Consider the following 13092-nt stretch of genomic DNA (forward strand, 5'->3'; position numbering starts at 1 on the left):
GCCCCCCCTTTAGATTTGATGAGCTCTCCAGCGCTAGGGTAACAGACACTAGTACCTGGGCAGCTCTGGGAAAACCCTGGCCTGTCCAATACTGAGCATGAAACCCTCAATGGCAATGTCCTCCCCACTCCATCCCCCAGCAGGTCCAGTCAGGGGTTGAGCGGAAGAGAATTTCTATGGTGTTACATTGAAAATGTTGTGATTTCAGGGGAGAAAACCATTTTCAACCTAAACTTTTATCAGGAAGTTCTTTCACCCCTAAGGATTTTGAAATACCCGTCTTTCCATAGAAGTGCAGCAGCAATTGCTGCAGAGGCAACCAAGGAGCACAGACAGATGCTTACCCGGGATGGAAGGTGCCAGAAAACCAGCTGCCACACTGGCCGCCATTCCTAGGGTTTCAAGTAGACCAAGAAGCCAGCTGTGCAGAAGAGACCAAGAAGAGAACAACACAGGCCCTCAGAAGACATCAGGAGAAGAATTCCTCCAAGACTCTACAATTCTGCCAATTCCTTCATGAGGAGGAACAAGCTGTATATATCAAAATCTTTTAGTTTGTTATATTTCCACTTTAGTTTCTGTGCGGTAAAATGCACATAGCTCTGACTTTCTGGGCATGGGTCCAGTGATCTACGAGTCCATTTGTCATCTTCATAGAGACTCCAAGCTAATCAGTCTTGCAAGAGGGGACTAGGTGTGGTGGCCAGGACTCCCTGGACCACGTCCTATCGATACAGTCAGGATTCTGGGGAGCAGAAAAACAGCTGCCCACACGGAATGGTGCCCTCACTCAGGTTCATTTCTATGATGGGATTTGAAGGTATAATCTTAACATTTTTAGGACTGGAGTCCAAACGTTTTCCTATTGCTTCTTTCCTTTCCTTCCCATTATATTTCTACGCCCCAAACTAAAATATCTGCCCAAAGTATGGGTCCATCTTTCCCCTCCTCTTCAAGAACTCTCTGGAGGGAGTGCTAAGCTGAGTTTTCCAGAGCTTTCTCCCACAAGTGTGGACAGGGAGAAAATGCATGACATCAACCATATCGACGGAGGGGGAGGGGACACACAAGCTAATTCGACTGGGCCACGCTGTAAGCCACACCTATCTGTTTCAGATTTTCTTTGGTCTCTAAGAATTGAGGCTGAAATAGATAAATGTGTCATTTCCCCTGAATTTGGGTGGATATTAGGGCCTCAATCTCCGGATTCCTTTCAGTGCCCTAGAATTCAAGAGCTTTCTCTTTGTGCCTCCACTAGAAATTTCTTGGGCTTTTCTGGAAGTGGAGGCCTGAAACCCAAGAGGGTTTCCCTTTCACCGGTTGTGACTCTGACCTTTTGAAGAGTTGGCTGCGCCAGACGTGGCAATGTGGGCAAGACGGTCAGATGGCTGCATCCTTTCCCTGCGTGACCACCCACTAACCGCTCATCGAGATGCCCTGGGCTCTTGTTTTCTACTGTTGAACATTTCTGTTCCTGCCATATGACGCCTCTATGCCTCTGTCATTAGCTGCGTCTGCTCAGACAAGTTTGCTTTCATTTATCTTATTTACAGTAACATCGAGAGCACCATTAGTATTACTGAGAATTACCCTGGCTCCATGAAGATGCCCTAATAGTCTTGAAGGAAAGCCACCCAAATTACAGTTGTAGGGGAGAGAGAGTTCACACCAGTCTATAAACGTGAAGATCTTCAAGCACTGTGCTGGATTCTTTTTTATTTGTTTTCCCTGGAGTAGGTTAAAGCTCTTGAATTAAGAGCCACGCTCAGATGCCAACGGGGAATGGAGTGTGTACCAAAACAGATACGTTTACTTGAAAGTGTTTATTGCTTAAGTGTCATTTCTGCCTTCACCTCTTTCATTGCCTTTTCAAGCGTTTAGTAAGGAATCTGGTATTTACGATTATTTTATCATCTCTCCCAAATGTGTGCTCTTTGAGTCAGCTGGGAGCCATAGCAAATTTTTTCTTTCTTTTTTTTTCTTTCTTCCTTTTTAAAGTTATTGCTCTGGTCAACTTGTAAAATAATGGCTCTGGAAACTTTAGTTGATTTCTGATTTTTTTTTTTTAACAGTTAAGAGGTGCTATATTATTGCGTTCAGTTCCAAGAGTAAAAAGAACTTGTATTGCTTTTTAGGATTCTGCACATTTTTCTAAGTCCATGTACAACCTAACACCACTGTCATTCTCCCCTGAATTTGTATCTTGCAGAGGCGGGAGAGAATTGTGGCCAAAAGTGGAATTGCAAGCGGGAGGTTTACCTGCGCGGTGATTGCGCTTGTGTGCCCCCTGCTGGCCTAGTTTATGGCAACCGCCGTTGAGGAACCAGGTCTTTGGAAACAGGTGCTTGGGTAGAAAAGTAGATGAAAATGAAGACGACTAAAATATCTTCTGTTATCTAAACATGGAGGGGCTTAGACTCTCCCCCAAGTGGATAAGAATAAATATTTCTAGAAACTTTCTGACTTTCAATGGACTGTCCCAGGAAATTAGGTTCCCATGCTTTTAAAGCAACTGTTCCCATGCTTTTAAAGCAACTTTAAATGCTTTTAAAGCAATTATTTATTTAAATAATTTATTTATTTTTGTCATTTTTTATTAGTTATCTGTTTTATACACATTAGTGTATATATGTCAATCCCAGTCTCCCAATTCATCCCACCTCCCCTCCCCCACTTTCCCCCTTGGTGTCCATACGTTTCAGGTTGCTATTTTAGCATTTATCATCATAGGGTCCCAAGCAGGACCCTTGGGCACAGGGGAGGGGTGTGTGTGTGTGTGTGTGTGCACGCACACATGTTTTAGTCCAGCTCCGGCATTTCCATTAGCTTCTCCATTTTAAAAAATAATATGGGCAACTGGCATTTCCTCAAACTTCTATACAAAGTGTTACACAAATGTACCTTCAGGCCCCCCCAGCCTGCTCCACTGCTCCCACTTCCAGCCAGATGACCACTTCGAGGCAGAAACTGTGGGCCACCACCCCACTTGTAGTGTCCTGCAATGTGTCTGCTTAACTATCTAGTTATACGTCATGGAAATGTTACCAAATGGTGATTCTGCAATTTTCTTGTGCCTCCAAAACATGGCTTATTTCCCCTCACAGTCACTCTCTGGTAACAGCCAATTCCTTAAGTATGAGCATCCCATGTGGGGGGAGCTGGCTGAAGCCCAGACTGTGTTCATGTCTGGATTCCAGCCTTCCTGTGCACATCTGGAGGCTGGTGGGCTGACCTGGAAGGCACACACTGGAATGAGACGTTTGTAGTGGAGGTCAGAGCTCCTTTGGGGCTGAGACCTCAGACAACAAAAAGGCAACAACAGGAAAATAGAATCTCCTTGGATTGGGGCCGAACAAATGTGGCTTCTGGTGCTTGGTCAACATGGGGTCCACTGAAGTGCTTGCTGCCCTGGCAGGGGTGGCCTCCTGCCTCCCCATCATGGCCACAGCCCCGTCCCTGCCCCCACTGTGTCTCCTGCACCCTGCAACAGCCTCCCTACTGCTCTCTCCATTTCCATTTGTCTTTCTTGTAACCTGCAATTCCGCTCTGAGTCAGAATGTCATTTACGCGTCATGCCAGAGTGTTCATCTAAAACCCCAAACTGGTCACCTCACCCTTTGGATTAAAACTTTCCAAAGATTTCCACTGCTTTTAGAATAAAGACTAAAATCTTCCGTGCAGCTTGTGGGGTCCCTTATCTATCTTTCCAATCAACCCCAATTCCAAAAATCTTCTTTTGTTTGCATTGCATATTTCAGGAGAACATCTAACATCAGAGTCTAAGCTCCATAAGGGCGAGGTGAGAGCCAGAGTTCGAACCAATCACTGTATCCCAGTGCCCAGAACAGAGCCTGGTATAGAGTCGGTTATCAGTGATTATAGCTATTCACTGAATAAACAAATGAATAACTAACTCAGGCATTGGCATGGAGAGCTTCAGCAGTGCCAGGAACAAGCGGCACCAGTCCCTCTAGGAAAGAGCTCCCTTGGCAGGAATATTGGTGACAGCAGCCAGCCTTCCCACTCTTGTGGCTTCACTGGCAACACAATAATCAACCCCAGACATCGCCCAGCAGGGTCAGAGCAGACAGGAAGGAAGATGGCGGGCACCACGCTTTAACTGGGAGAACTTGGTGGGGAGCAGAGCTGAGATGCCTTCTGGCCATGTGTTGACAAACGTTGGGAGGACTGGGGTTCCAGAAACTTCCCTGGCAAGGGCCCCCCGAACTCCAAGAAATATGTGCTCTCTTCTCGTTATCACTGGCCAAGATTTCAGAAGTAGGCATCTCAAGTCACCAAGCAGCAGATATCTTCCTGGTACTGGGACGTAAGGAGATGAGTAGAGCAGTTCAAAGAAAGAACAACAACGACTCGATGAACTTCAAGGGTTTTAGCCAACACTGATCCACGGGATTCCACCACAGAAGCCCGCTTTGGTCTCTGAGATGTTGTCTCATCTGACTGCACTGCCTCTAATCACATACCAGAGGCATAAAAATGCTCACAACTTCAAAACACGATCTAAATGTATCTCAACGCTCTTTATAAACCTGTTTCTGACCTATTACGGGGTCTTTTAAATGTGTTTTCTTAGAGCTCTTTTGTCACTTAATTGTCACGTCAACGTTGGGGGGTGGGGAGATCTCTGGATTCACCTCACATATGTCATGGCAGCAATAACTCACTTGTGCCCCTAGTAACCTTGTAAAAGTCAAGTGTACATGGTTAAATCACATTAAGCTCATTCAGATTCCCTAGAGTTATTGAGTCTCTGTGACATAATCAGAGGCAACAGAAAGAGGGTGATCTGGATTCCTCCAACTCCAAACACCACCAGTGTAGACACTAGACAATACCAGGTCTCTGCTCCTAGAACATCCCTGGGTGAACCCCTGGGAACGGGGCCCGCTGGAGCCTTTCCTTCTTTTCCTCGGCAAAGCTGACGGCCTCAGTATCCTCTCCTGCACTGCTTAGAGCCTCTTAGAGAGAGTAGCCGCCTCTCTTACCCTGCTTCCAACTCCAGCGATTTTCCAAAATAGCTTGAGTCAGTAAGTGTGCTCTGGGCACCAAAGGTCCATTTATCTGCACCCGTAGAAAACTCTAGATGACCGCGAAGCTCTAGTCTCTTGCACCAATCTAACCAAACTAAGAGAAAAACAGAAAGAGAAACAAAAGATGAACAATCTGAAGGTCCTTCCAATCTTAGGGAGGAGGGTTCTGTACACTCTAAAGTGTTATAGTGCTATTGTTTCTATTAACAAGCGCTCCTGTAAGACAACAGTAATAACAATAATAATTTATAAACATTACATATTTTATATCCATAGATTTATATGTACTTATGTATTTTACACATATGTGAAATGATTTATAAAGATTATAAATATTCCCTTAGAACATCACATTCAACATGTCCAAACACTCATGACCTTCCTCTTCCAAACACAGGCTCCACCCTCACCTCTCTGATTTCGGTCAATGGCAAGAAGGTAGGAAAATTATATTTGATTTGTTTCTTGCCTCATTCATCCCGTCAGTCCTCTGAATAATTCCTCCAGGTTCACTCACATCCACTTCCTTTGCCCCATTCCCACTGCTACCTCCTGGGAATGTGATGGAGGAGGTGCAATTTAAACCAAATCCGTTAAAAACACACCCCAATGGATCTTTGCATTCAGCCCTTCCCCTCTTGCAATGTGTCTGCACAAAACCAGCACATTAATTTAGCACAGCTCCTCGGGGCTGGGTCAGGGCCCCAGCTCAAAAACTTTCAGCACCTGCCCATTGTCAACTCATTCAACTCCAATCCCTTTGCAGATGGGGTTGCAGGACTCTGCAGACTGGCCACAACCTATCTTTCTAATCCCCACTCTCAGAATGAGTCTTGTTACTTCCCACTTGTGCCCCTTGCCCTCTGCAGACCCGTCTCCCCCGATGGTGGACACCATGGTGTAACTGCGGGCACTAAGCTTGAGCGCCTCCGTACACCTCCTGGCCGGGAGGTTCTTTCAATTCAGCTAAAGGAACCAGTCCTCCAAGCAGCTCCCCTGGTGTCTCAGCATGAATTGCTCTCTTTGGCTTCCTCCCCCAACTCCTCCGCGGTGTCTTCTGATGGTCTTTGTGTACCTGCCTTAGAGGGGAGTCACCTTCAACGTTAGGGGCCACGTTTTTATATATTCCCACCCCTCCCCCATAGCATCTTACTTGGGAGGCACTCATACAAGATATGGAGCTGAGCAAAATGGTTGAATTAAGTTAAAAAAGTGTAAAGAAAAATATATATATACATATAGAGAGGCAGAAAGAATATGAAGGACGTTGAGACTTACAGATCTGTGCAGCTGTGAACACTAAGCAAAGTCAATCTGTGACAAAGAAACCCACCCACCCAGACAAAGCCTGTAGGCTAGTGTTTCTCAGACTGGAATCCCCGGGAACTCTCGTTTGAATGCAGATTCTGACTCAGTACATGTAGGGGGAAATGCTCCCAAATCTGCACTTCCAACAAGGTTGGAGGATGTTGCGATTGCTGGTCTGTGGACCACATTTGGAGTAGTGAGGCAGTAGACAACCAAAGGATATTTCAAAGAATCGAATCCCTTATTTTGTCATGAGGGCAGAACACTGACCAGATAACAAAGTTGGGACTTGTTTATTTTTGTTTTTGTTCTTTTTGCCAGATATCTTAACCCCAGAAAGTACACAAACATATTATCACAACAGAAATGAATTCCAAATAGGGAAATAAGCAGCTTGGTAGTTGGCAGGCTACTTCATACACTGGGGAAAAAGTCGGGTTTGAAAAATTATATGGAAGCAATTTCATCCCCATTAGATGTTTTAACTGATTTCTTTATGCCTGCTGATGTAAAACAAATATACTCAGATGGATCCGGGAGGAATCTTGAGTCTTCACACGTATTATTTCATTGCTTCACAGATGATGGAAGATGGGGAGGAAAGCAATGCATAAACCAGGGGTAACTCTGCTCCAGATCCACTCTGCACAGAGATGCCCCAGTTCCTCCGTGGGTGCAGCCCGAGCACCATTTTGCCTCTTTGTGGGGAAATATAAGATGCATTCTTCCTTCAAGCTATTGACTATGGCTCAGATGTTACTCGGCCCTCCAGATGTTTATGGAACAGAGCGCTAAAGACAGACAGACGAAAGGAGGGCAGTTGTGCATCAGAGACACCGAGGGCTCCATTCATCCGAGAAGACCCGCTGCCATCCCGTCCAGCCTGGCGATCTGTGTTAAAGTCACCAAGCCGCTGAAGGCTGTTTCCCCACTGCGGGGTGGTCCAGGCAGGAGACATCAGAACGGAAGTGGAGGTACACTTCTGGTACCTCCGTGGGTTCACCTCTTGCCAGGATGCAGAAGCCACACTCCTGAATCTGCAGTCACTCAAAGCTCAGGTTCGATTTTTGAGCCTGACCCCCCTGACGGCCGTGGTCCTATTTGCTTCCCCTGCACAGCCCCTTTTTCTGAAGGATGGAGACCCTCACTCTCACAGGGTCTTGAAAACTCAGAAGCCCCAGAAGGATGAAAACAAATACAAAACCTCTTCTTGTTTCCTTCTCTGGAGCATTCTGTTCAGGATGAAGAAAGTTATTTTTGTCAGAGCTCACCTATCAGTTTGCCATCTGGCAGGTGGAAATTAAAGATGGTTGGTATCTTCTGAGAAAATGAAAGTGGCCTCCAATCCCTGTCTGATAAGCACAGGCTACCGCTGGATGTCACACGTGGGGTTATTGCTCCAAAGAGGGACACCCAAGCCACTCCTTCACGTTTACACACTCACACACACTCGCAGCCCTGCAAACACACATTCCTTACACGTTCACACACAAACTGTGGAGTAACAATTACTCCATACTTTTAAATCCAATAATGTCCAACCAGGAGCCCCAACACAAAAATGCCCTGACTGGTTCCCCACGTCCAATTCCCCACGTCCAGAGTCTGCCGTTTTCATATTTAGGACCACACACTAGGCCTTCCTAGGATGGAAAGTTAAGAAGCCTGAGGAAACTCTGAAACAACTCCATAGTTCCGCAACACTTAAGCTACCCTGGCTTCTGTTTGCCCTCAAGAATCCTGTGCCACCTGGAGCCCAAATTCACGTCCAAGTTCACGCCCTTGCACCCGCAACTCTTTCCCCTGTGTCTGCCTCCTTCTTGGTAACTGTCACGTTCTGGGGACACCGCCTCACTCTCGCTCTGCCCGTGGACTGGTGCCTGGTCTCTGCAGCGGGCAGAGGTCCCCAGTGCCGACACCCCGCCAGCTCCCTGCCCCAGTGTCTGAATAGAGCCTGCCTGCATGGCCTGTCTCTGTGTGCACAACAGTCCCACCCTCCGGACCCACGGTCTCCCCTAGGTGGACGTCCCCCAACCCCACTCGTTGCCTGGGTGACCCCTGGTTGCCTAGCACTGTATTTGATCAGCCAGATGGGCTTCCTGGGTCCATCACTGCCCTTCAACATATGGATCACCAGGCTCCGTCTCCCGGCCACCCCAAGCCCCATTCTAGCATCCATCTAAGTCAGGAGATAAAATTCTTAGATAAAGAACAATACGACAATCCATTCTAACAACCCACTCAGCTATGGATAATAACACTGCCGTATTATTTGAACCAAATGACACCACCTACCAAGAAATGGGTCACAAAAGGTGCCCCTCAACCTCCTTTTGCAAATTTGTATTCTTTTCCCAATATCCACCTGCATCAGAGCTCATAGGCCTCACCTTGACGACGTGGATGTGACAAAAGGCACACAGGGTGTTCCCAAGGAAATAAAAAGAATTCAAACTTCTTAACTAAGCAAATGGAGAACATGTTTTAAATCAATCTAATAGTGTTCAAGGAAACAACCCTCAATACCAAAATTATGTCACATCAGGAAACAGACACTAGCCACTAAAAATAAACTTTTATTGGAGGAAAAGTATATATTTACAAAATAGATATTTACAAAATTGTATATTTACAAAGTAGAAAAACAAAACTATCAATAGCTTCTACTAGAAGACACTTGGTTTGTGGGTCTGTGTCTGTGAATTTGAGCTGTTTCCTGAAGCTGATTGTTTGAAGTTTCTCCAGAATCCTTTGAATCCACACTTTATCTTCACCACGAAAAGGACAAGTTCGGGTCCCCAAAAAGGATGCGCATGTTTGGGTCACTTGCATCAGAAAGAAGTGACTTCTTTGGAGAGAAGGAAGGAAGCTGGGTGATGTCAACAGCTTGAGACCTGGAGGAGAGGGAGAAACTGCAGTGGGAAAGAGAGAGGAGGAGCTTCTCCCTAATGACACTGGGGGTTTCTCCTCCCCAGCTCCTTCCTCCTGCTCCGTGCTGGGAGGCCACTGAATACACGGCCATGAATCAAGAATCTCAGCCCCACCGGGGCAGGCAGCTCAAGCTGTCAAGGAATTTTACATGTAAAAAATTATAAATGTACATTCTCCTGTGAAACGCTTCACTATTTCTAGAATGAGTAGAGAGACTACTGCACTAAAAGTGGTTTAAACAAAAAAAACCCTCTGAACTCCCTGGCCCTGGTGGACATTGACCAGGCAGCAGATACGGTTACAGTCATGACTGCTCTTCCCCAACAGCCATTCTCGCCCCTCTCGACCCGCTGCTGCCCGCAGCCCAGAAAGCACAGAAAATGGCAGAGGAAAGGGGCATGCTTCTGTCCATGATAAAACAGAAATGAGGTTTGGTTTGTTTGAGTCATTCCTTTAAGGTACAAAATGGATGTGAAATGCAAGCTGTAACCCACATCCTCAGAGTCCGCTGACACCCCTGCCCCACCTGCAAAGATCCCGGGTGAGCCCACCCTTCCCTCCCCACCCGGAAGTATGACACTAGCCTCCCAGGGGGCACGGGGCTGTGCACTCCTTAGCTCATCACTCAACTGTTTCCACTGTACACACCTTCCCTCCGAGCCACAGCGTAAGCCCCTCAGACAGAGGGGCTCTCTTTTGTCTTTTCTTGTATCTTCAGAGCATTAGGCACTGTTTTCATCTGTCATAATATAGTCTCATCCTTAGTGATATGTTCTTGTAAGATGGTTCTACTCGGAGGTGACCGTGCTCTGGCTGTGGAACCCCACCCCTGCAGGTGGGTTTGAAGGGGAAAAAATGAGAGTTTGGGACCACGCCCCCTCTGCCAGGGGTTCGCATTCTTCTCTCTCTCCAAGGAAGATGGGTTTGGAATCAGAAGAGCTGATTTCAGTTTGCAGATCTATGGCTTACAGGTTGTATGATCTCAAGCCTCAGTTTGCCCACCTGTGGGATGGAAATATTGATCACCATCCTATGAAGCTCTTAGGACTATAGTAAAACTCAGATAATTTCACATGAAAAGTGCCCTGTTATCGTGACACTGCCCACCCATCACCCATTTTTATTTACCAAGAGGAAATAAAGCGCGCTGGGCTGTGAGAGACTTATAGGGTGATTTGAATGAGCTCGTCTCCACCTTGTTCATCATGGACTCTCCGTGGGTGAACTATTTAATATCCCGAACACTAACCACTGAAGAACCAGGGAGGAGGGAGCAAGGTGCCCCCTGGAAGGTGGAGCTCAGTGTCAGGACTCCAGGAAGGTCTGGACTCCCACCCTGGAGGGACTTGGGTGTGAAGCTGGGATATAGGTCTAGTCCACCGGCTGGACTGATGGCGAGAAAGGAGACCTGTGTTGGGGCAACGGGTGCCCTGACCCTATCGCTTAGGGATCCTTGTTCCTGAGTCACTGGTATCGAAGGGGCCTTGGGGACCAGGGTCTGATGGGGGAGGGGGGACTTTACACAGAACTCAGATGATTAAGGCAGCTCATCATACCTGCTTCCCAGAGGGTTTGGTCTGGGACTGAAGGCAGGGCTGGACACTTCGGACTGGGGGGTGGGTTGAGAAGTAGATTTATTGAAGAAACTCGAGACAGGGCATCTGACAATTGATGTTAACAAGGAGTCGTCTACTAGAAATTTCCAAGCAATGTGCATTTCCCAAGGGGATGCAATGATTTAAAGATCACTTGACCACAGAAACTGAACTGCAGCCTTGCATTGCGAAATCTTTGATCCTGAGAGCTCCCAGCAAGTGAAAGACGCTATTAAGGGTAAGGAAGCTATATTAATTTTTTATTTGCCTATGAATGTAATTGTGCCAATTTGTTTCATAACAGTTGACAGTACGGAGTGGACCGCACGTCCATCCACTGGAGCTATTCCCATCAGCATGGCTCTAGGTGAAGAACTCTCTCGCCAGAACTGTAGGTCAGCCGCATCCTGCTTCTGCCACCTAACAAGTCATCCCTAACTTGGTGGTGAGCACAGCCACGGGGGGTACCTGGACCACACGCCCCTTACCCTTCAGTGGCTGCTCCAGGCTTTCCTGTGGAGGTTGGGCTCCAGGAGGGAGAAGAGAGGCAGGCAAGACCTCCTGAGACCTAGGCTCTGCCACATTCTATTGACCAAAGCAAGTCACAAGGCCAGTCAGACTTCAGGGGTGGGAAAACAGACCCCACGTTTTGAAGGGGGAGCAGCAAAGTCACATTGAAAAGGACATGGATACAGCGGGGGGAAGAGTTGCAGCCATTTGGGGAAGCATTTGACCAGATCCTCATCCCAGGGCAGATCCCAAGTTCCAGTCCAGACCCCAGACTGTGTCCCCACCCTGGAATGAAGAACTCCACCTCCCTCGCCCACACTTCCCCGAGCCCTCCAGGGGCTGGGTTGGAAGCTTCTGGCCCAACTAGCCTTCCTGTGGCATTCAGTGGGTCACAGCCCTCTGCAGGCGGACTTCTGGCTTGGGACACTTTACCAGAGGAGAGGACCATGAGCTGGGGGGCCTTCTACGCCCCAAAGCCACACCTGTGGTCGACCTCCCAGCCCAGTGTCCTGTGCTCTCTGCCATGGTGTTCTGGGCAAAGTCTCTTGCCTGGTGTGAGCGAATATGGAAAGTGCCTACTCATCCCAAGCTCTGTCTGTGCATTCAGGAAACGCTTTCAGGAGGAAAAATTTAGAGGTTCTGATAGTTCATTTTATGGGTCAACTTGGCAGGGCCACAGTGTCCAGGTGTTTGGTCAGACATTATTCTGGATGTTTCTGAGAAGGTGTTTTCTGGATGAGATTGACATTTAAATCAGTGGACTTTGAGTCAAGCAGATTGCACCCCATAATGTGGGTGAGCCCCGTCCAATCAGGTGTCTTAAAAGACTCACCTTCTCAGAAAAGATGGAATTCCTGCAACAGAGCACCTTTGGACAAAAACTGCAACTCTTCCTTGGTCCACCCAGCAGCTTTTGGACTTTCCAAGGCTCCATAACCATGGGAGCCAATTTCTGAAAATCAATCAATCTTTCTGTCTCTCCACATCCTGTTGGTGCTGTTTCTCTGGAGAACCCTAGGACAGAGATGAAAACACTCCTTGAAAGAGCCAACCCCATCCTGGTACTCAAGATTCTGAATTAAATGAGAAGTTTAACAACTGAATCTAAAATCTGTAACATTTATAGTATCCTGGGTTAAATATCAATACTATTTTGTTTTTTCAGTGGGTTAAGGGGAGAAAGAAAATTCACACATGAAAGGAAGGAAGGAAGGAAGAAAGCATTTGTAAATCCTTTTCTCATACATTATTCCAGGGAAATTACTAGAGTGAATTGAAGTGAATTACACTGATGGTCACGCAGATATGCCCTACTTATATTTTCACTTTTATTTCCATTACTTTCTGTTTGCTTCATTATGACTGGAAGGTTGTTTAAAGAGGATTCCTTACGACATTTCCCCCAAAGGTCTCAAGCATTTTTTACTTACATCTAAGTCAGCTGTTTTGCCAAGAACAGGGAGCCAAAGATGAATATTTTAAAGAACAATATGGCCTTTTTTTTCCATTTTAACCATCCTGGGAACAAGATTTAGAAACAAATGCTTTTTAAAAAAAAATGTAAACTGCCCTTAAATTGAAGATTTTTTTTCCCCATTGGGTTGCAGTAAAGTTGCCAAAAATCTTTGGGTTTAGACAAAGTACAGCAAGGTTGTCAGAAAGGGAGAAGCAGAACCCAGAACGAGCTACCTAAGTCC

Source organism: Balaenoptera ricei, chromosome 15 (assembly GCF_028023285.1).
Source record: "Balaenoptera ricei isolate mBalRic1 chromosome 15, mBalRic1.hap2, whole genome shotgun sequence".
NCBI classification, from domain to species: domain Eukaryota; kingdom Metazoa; phylum Chordata; class Mammalia; order Artiodactyla; family Balaenopteridae; genus Balaenoptera; species Balaenoptera ricei.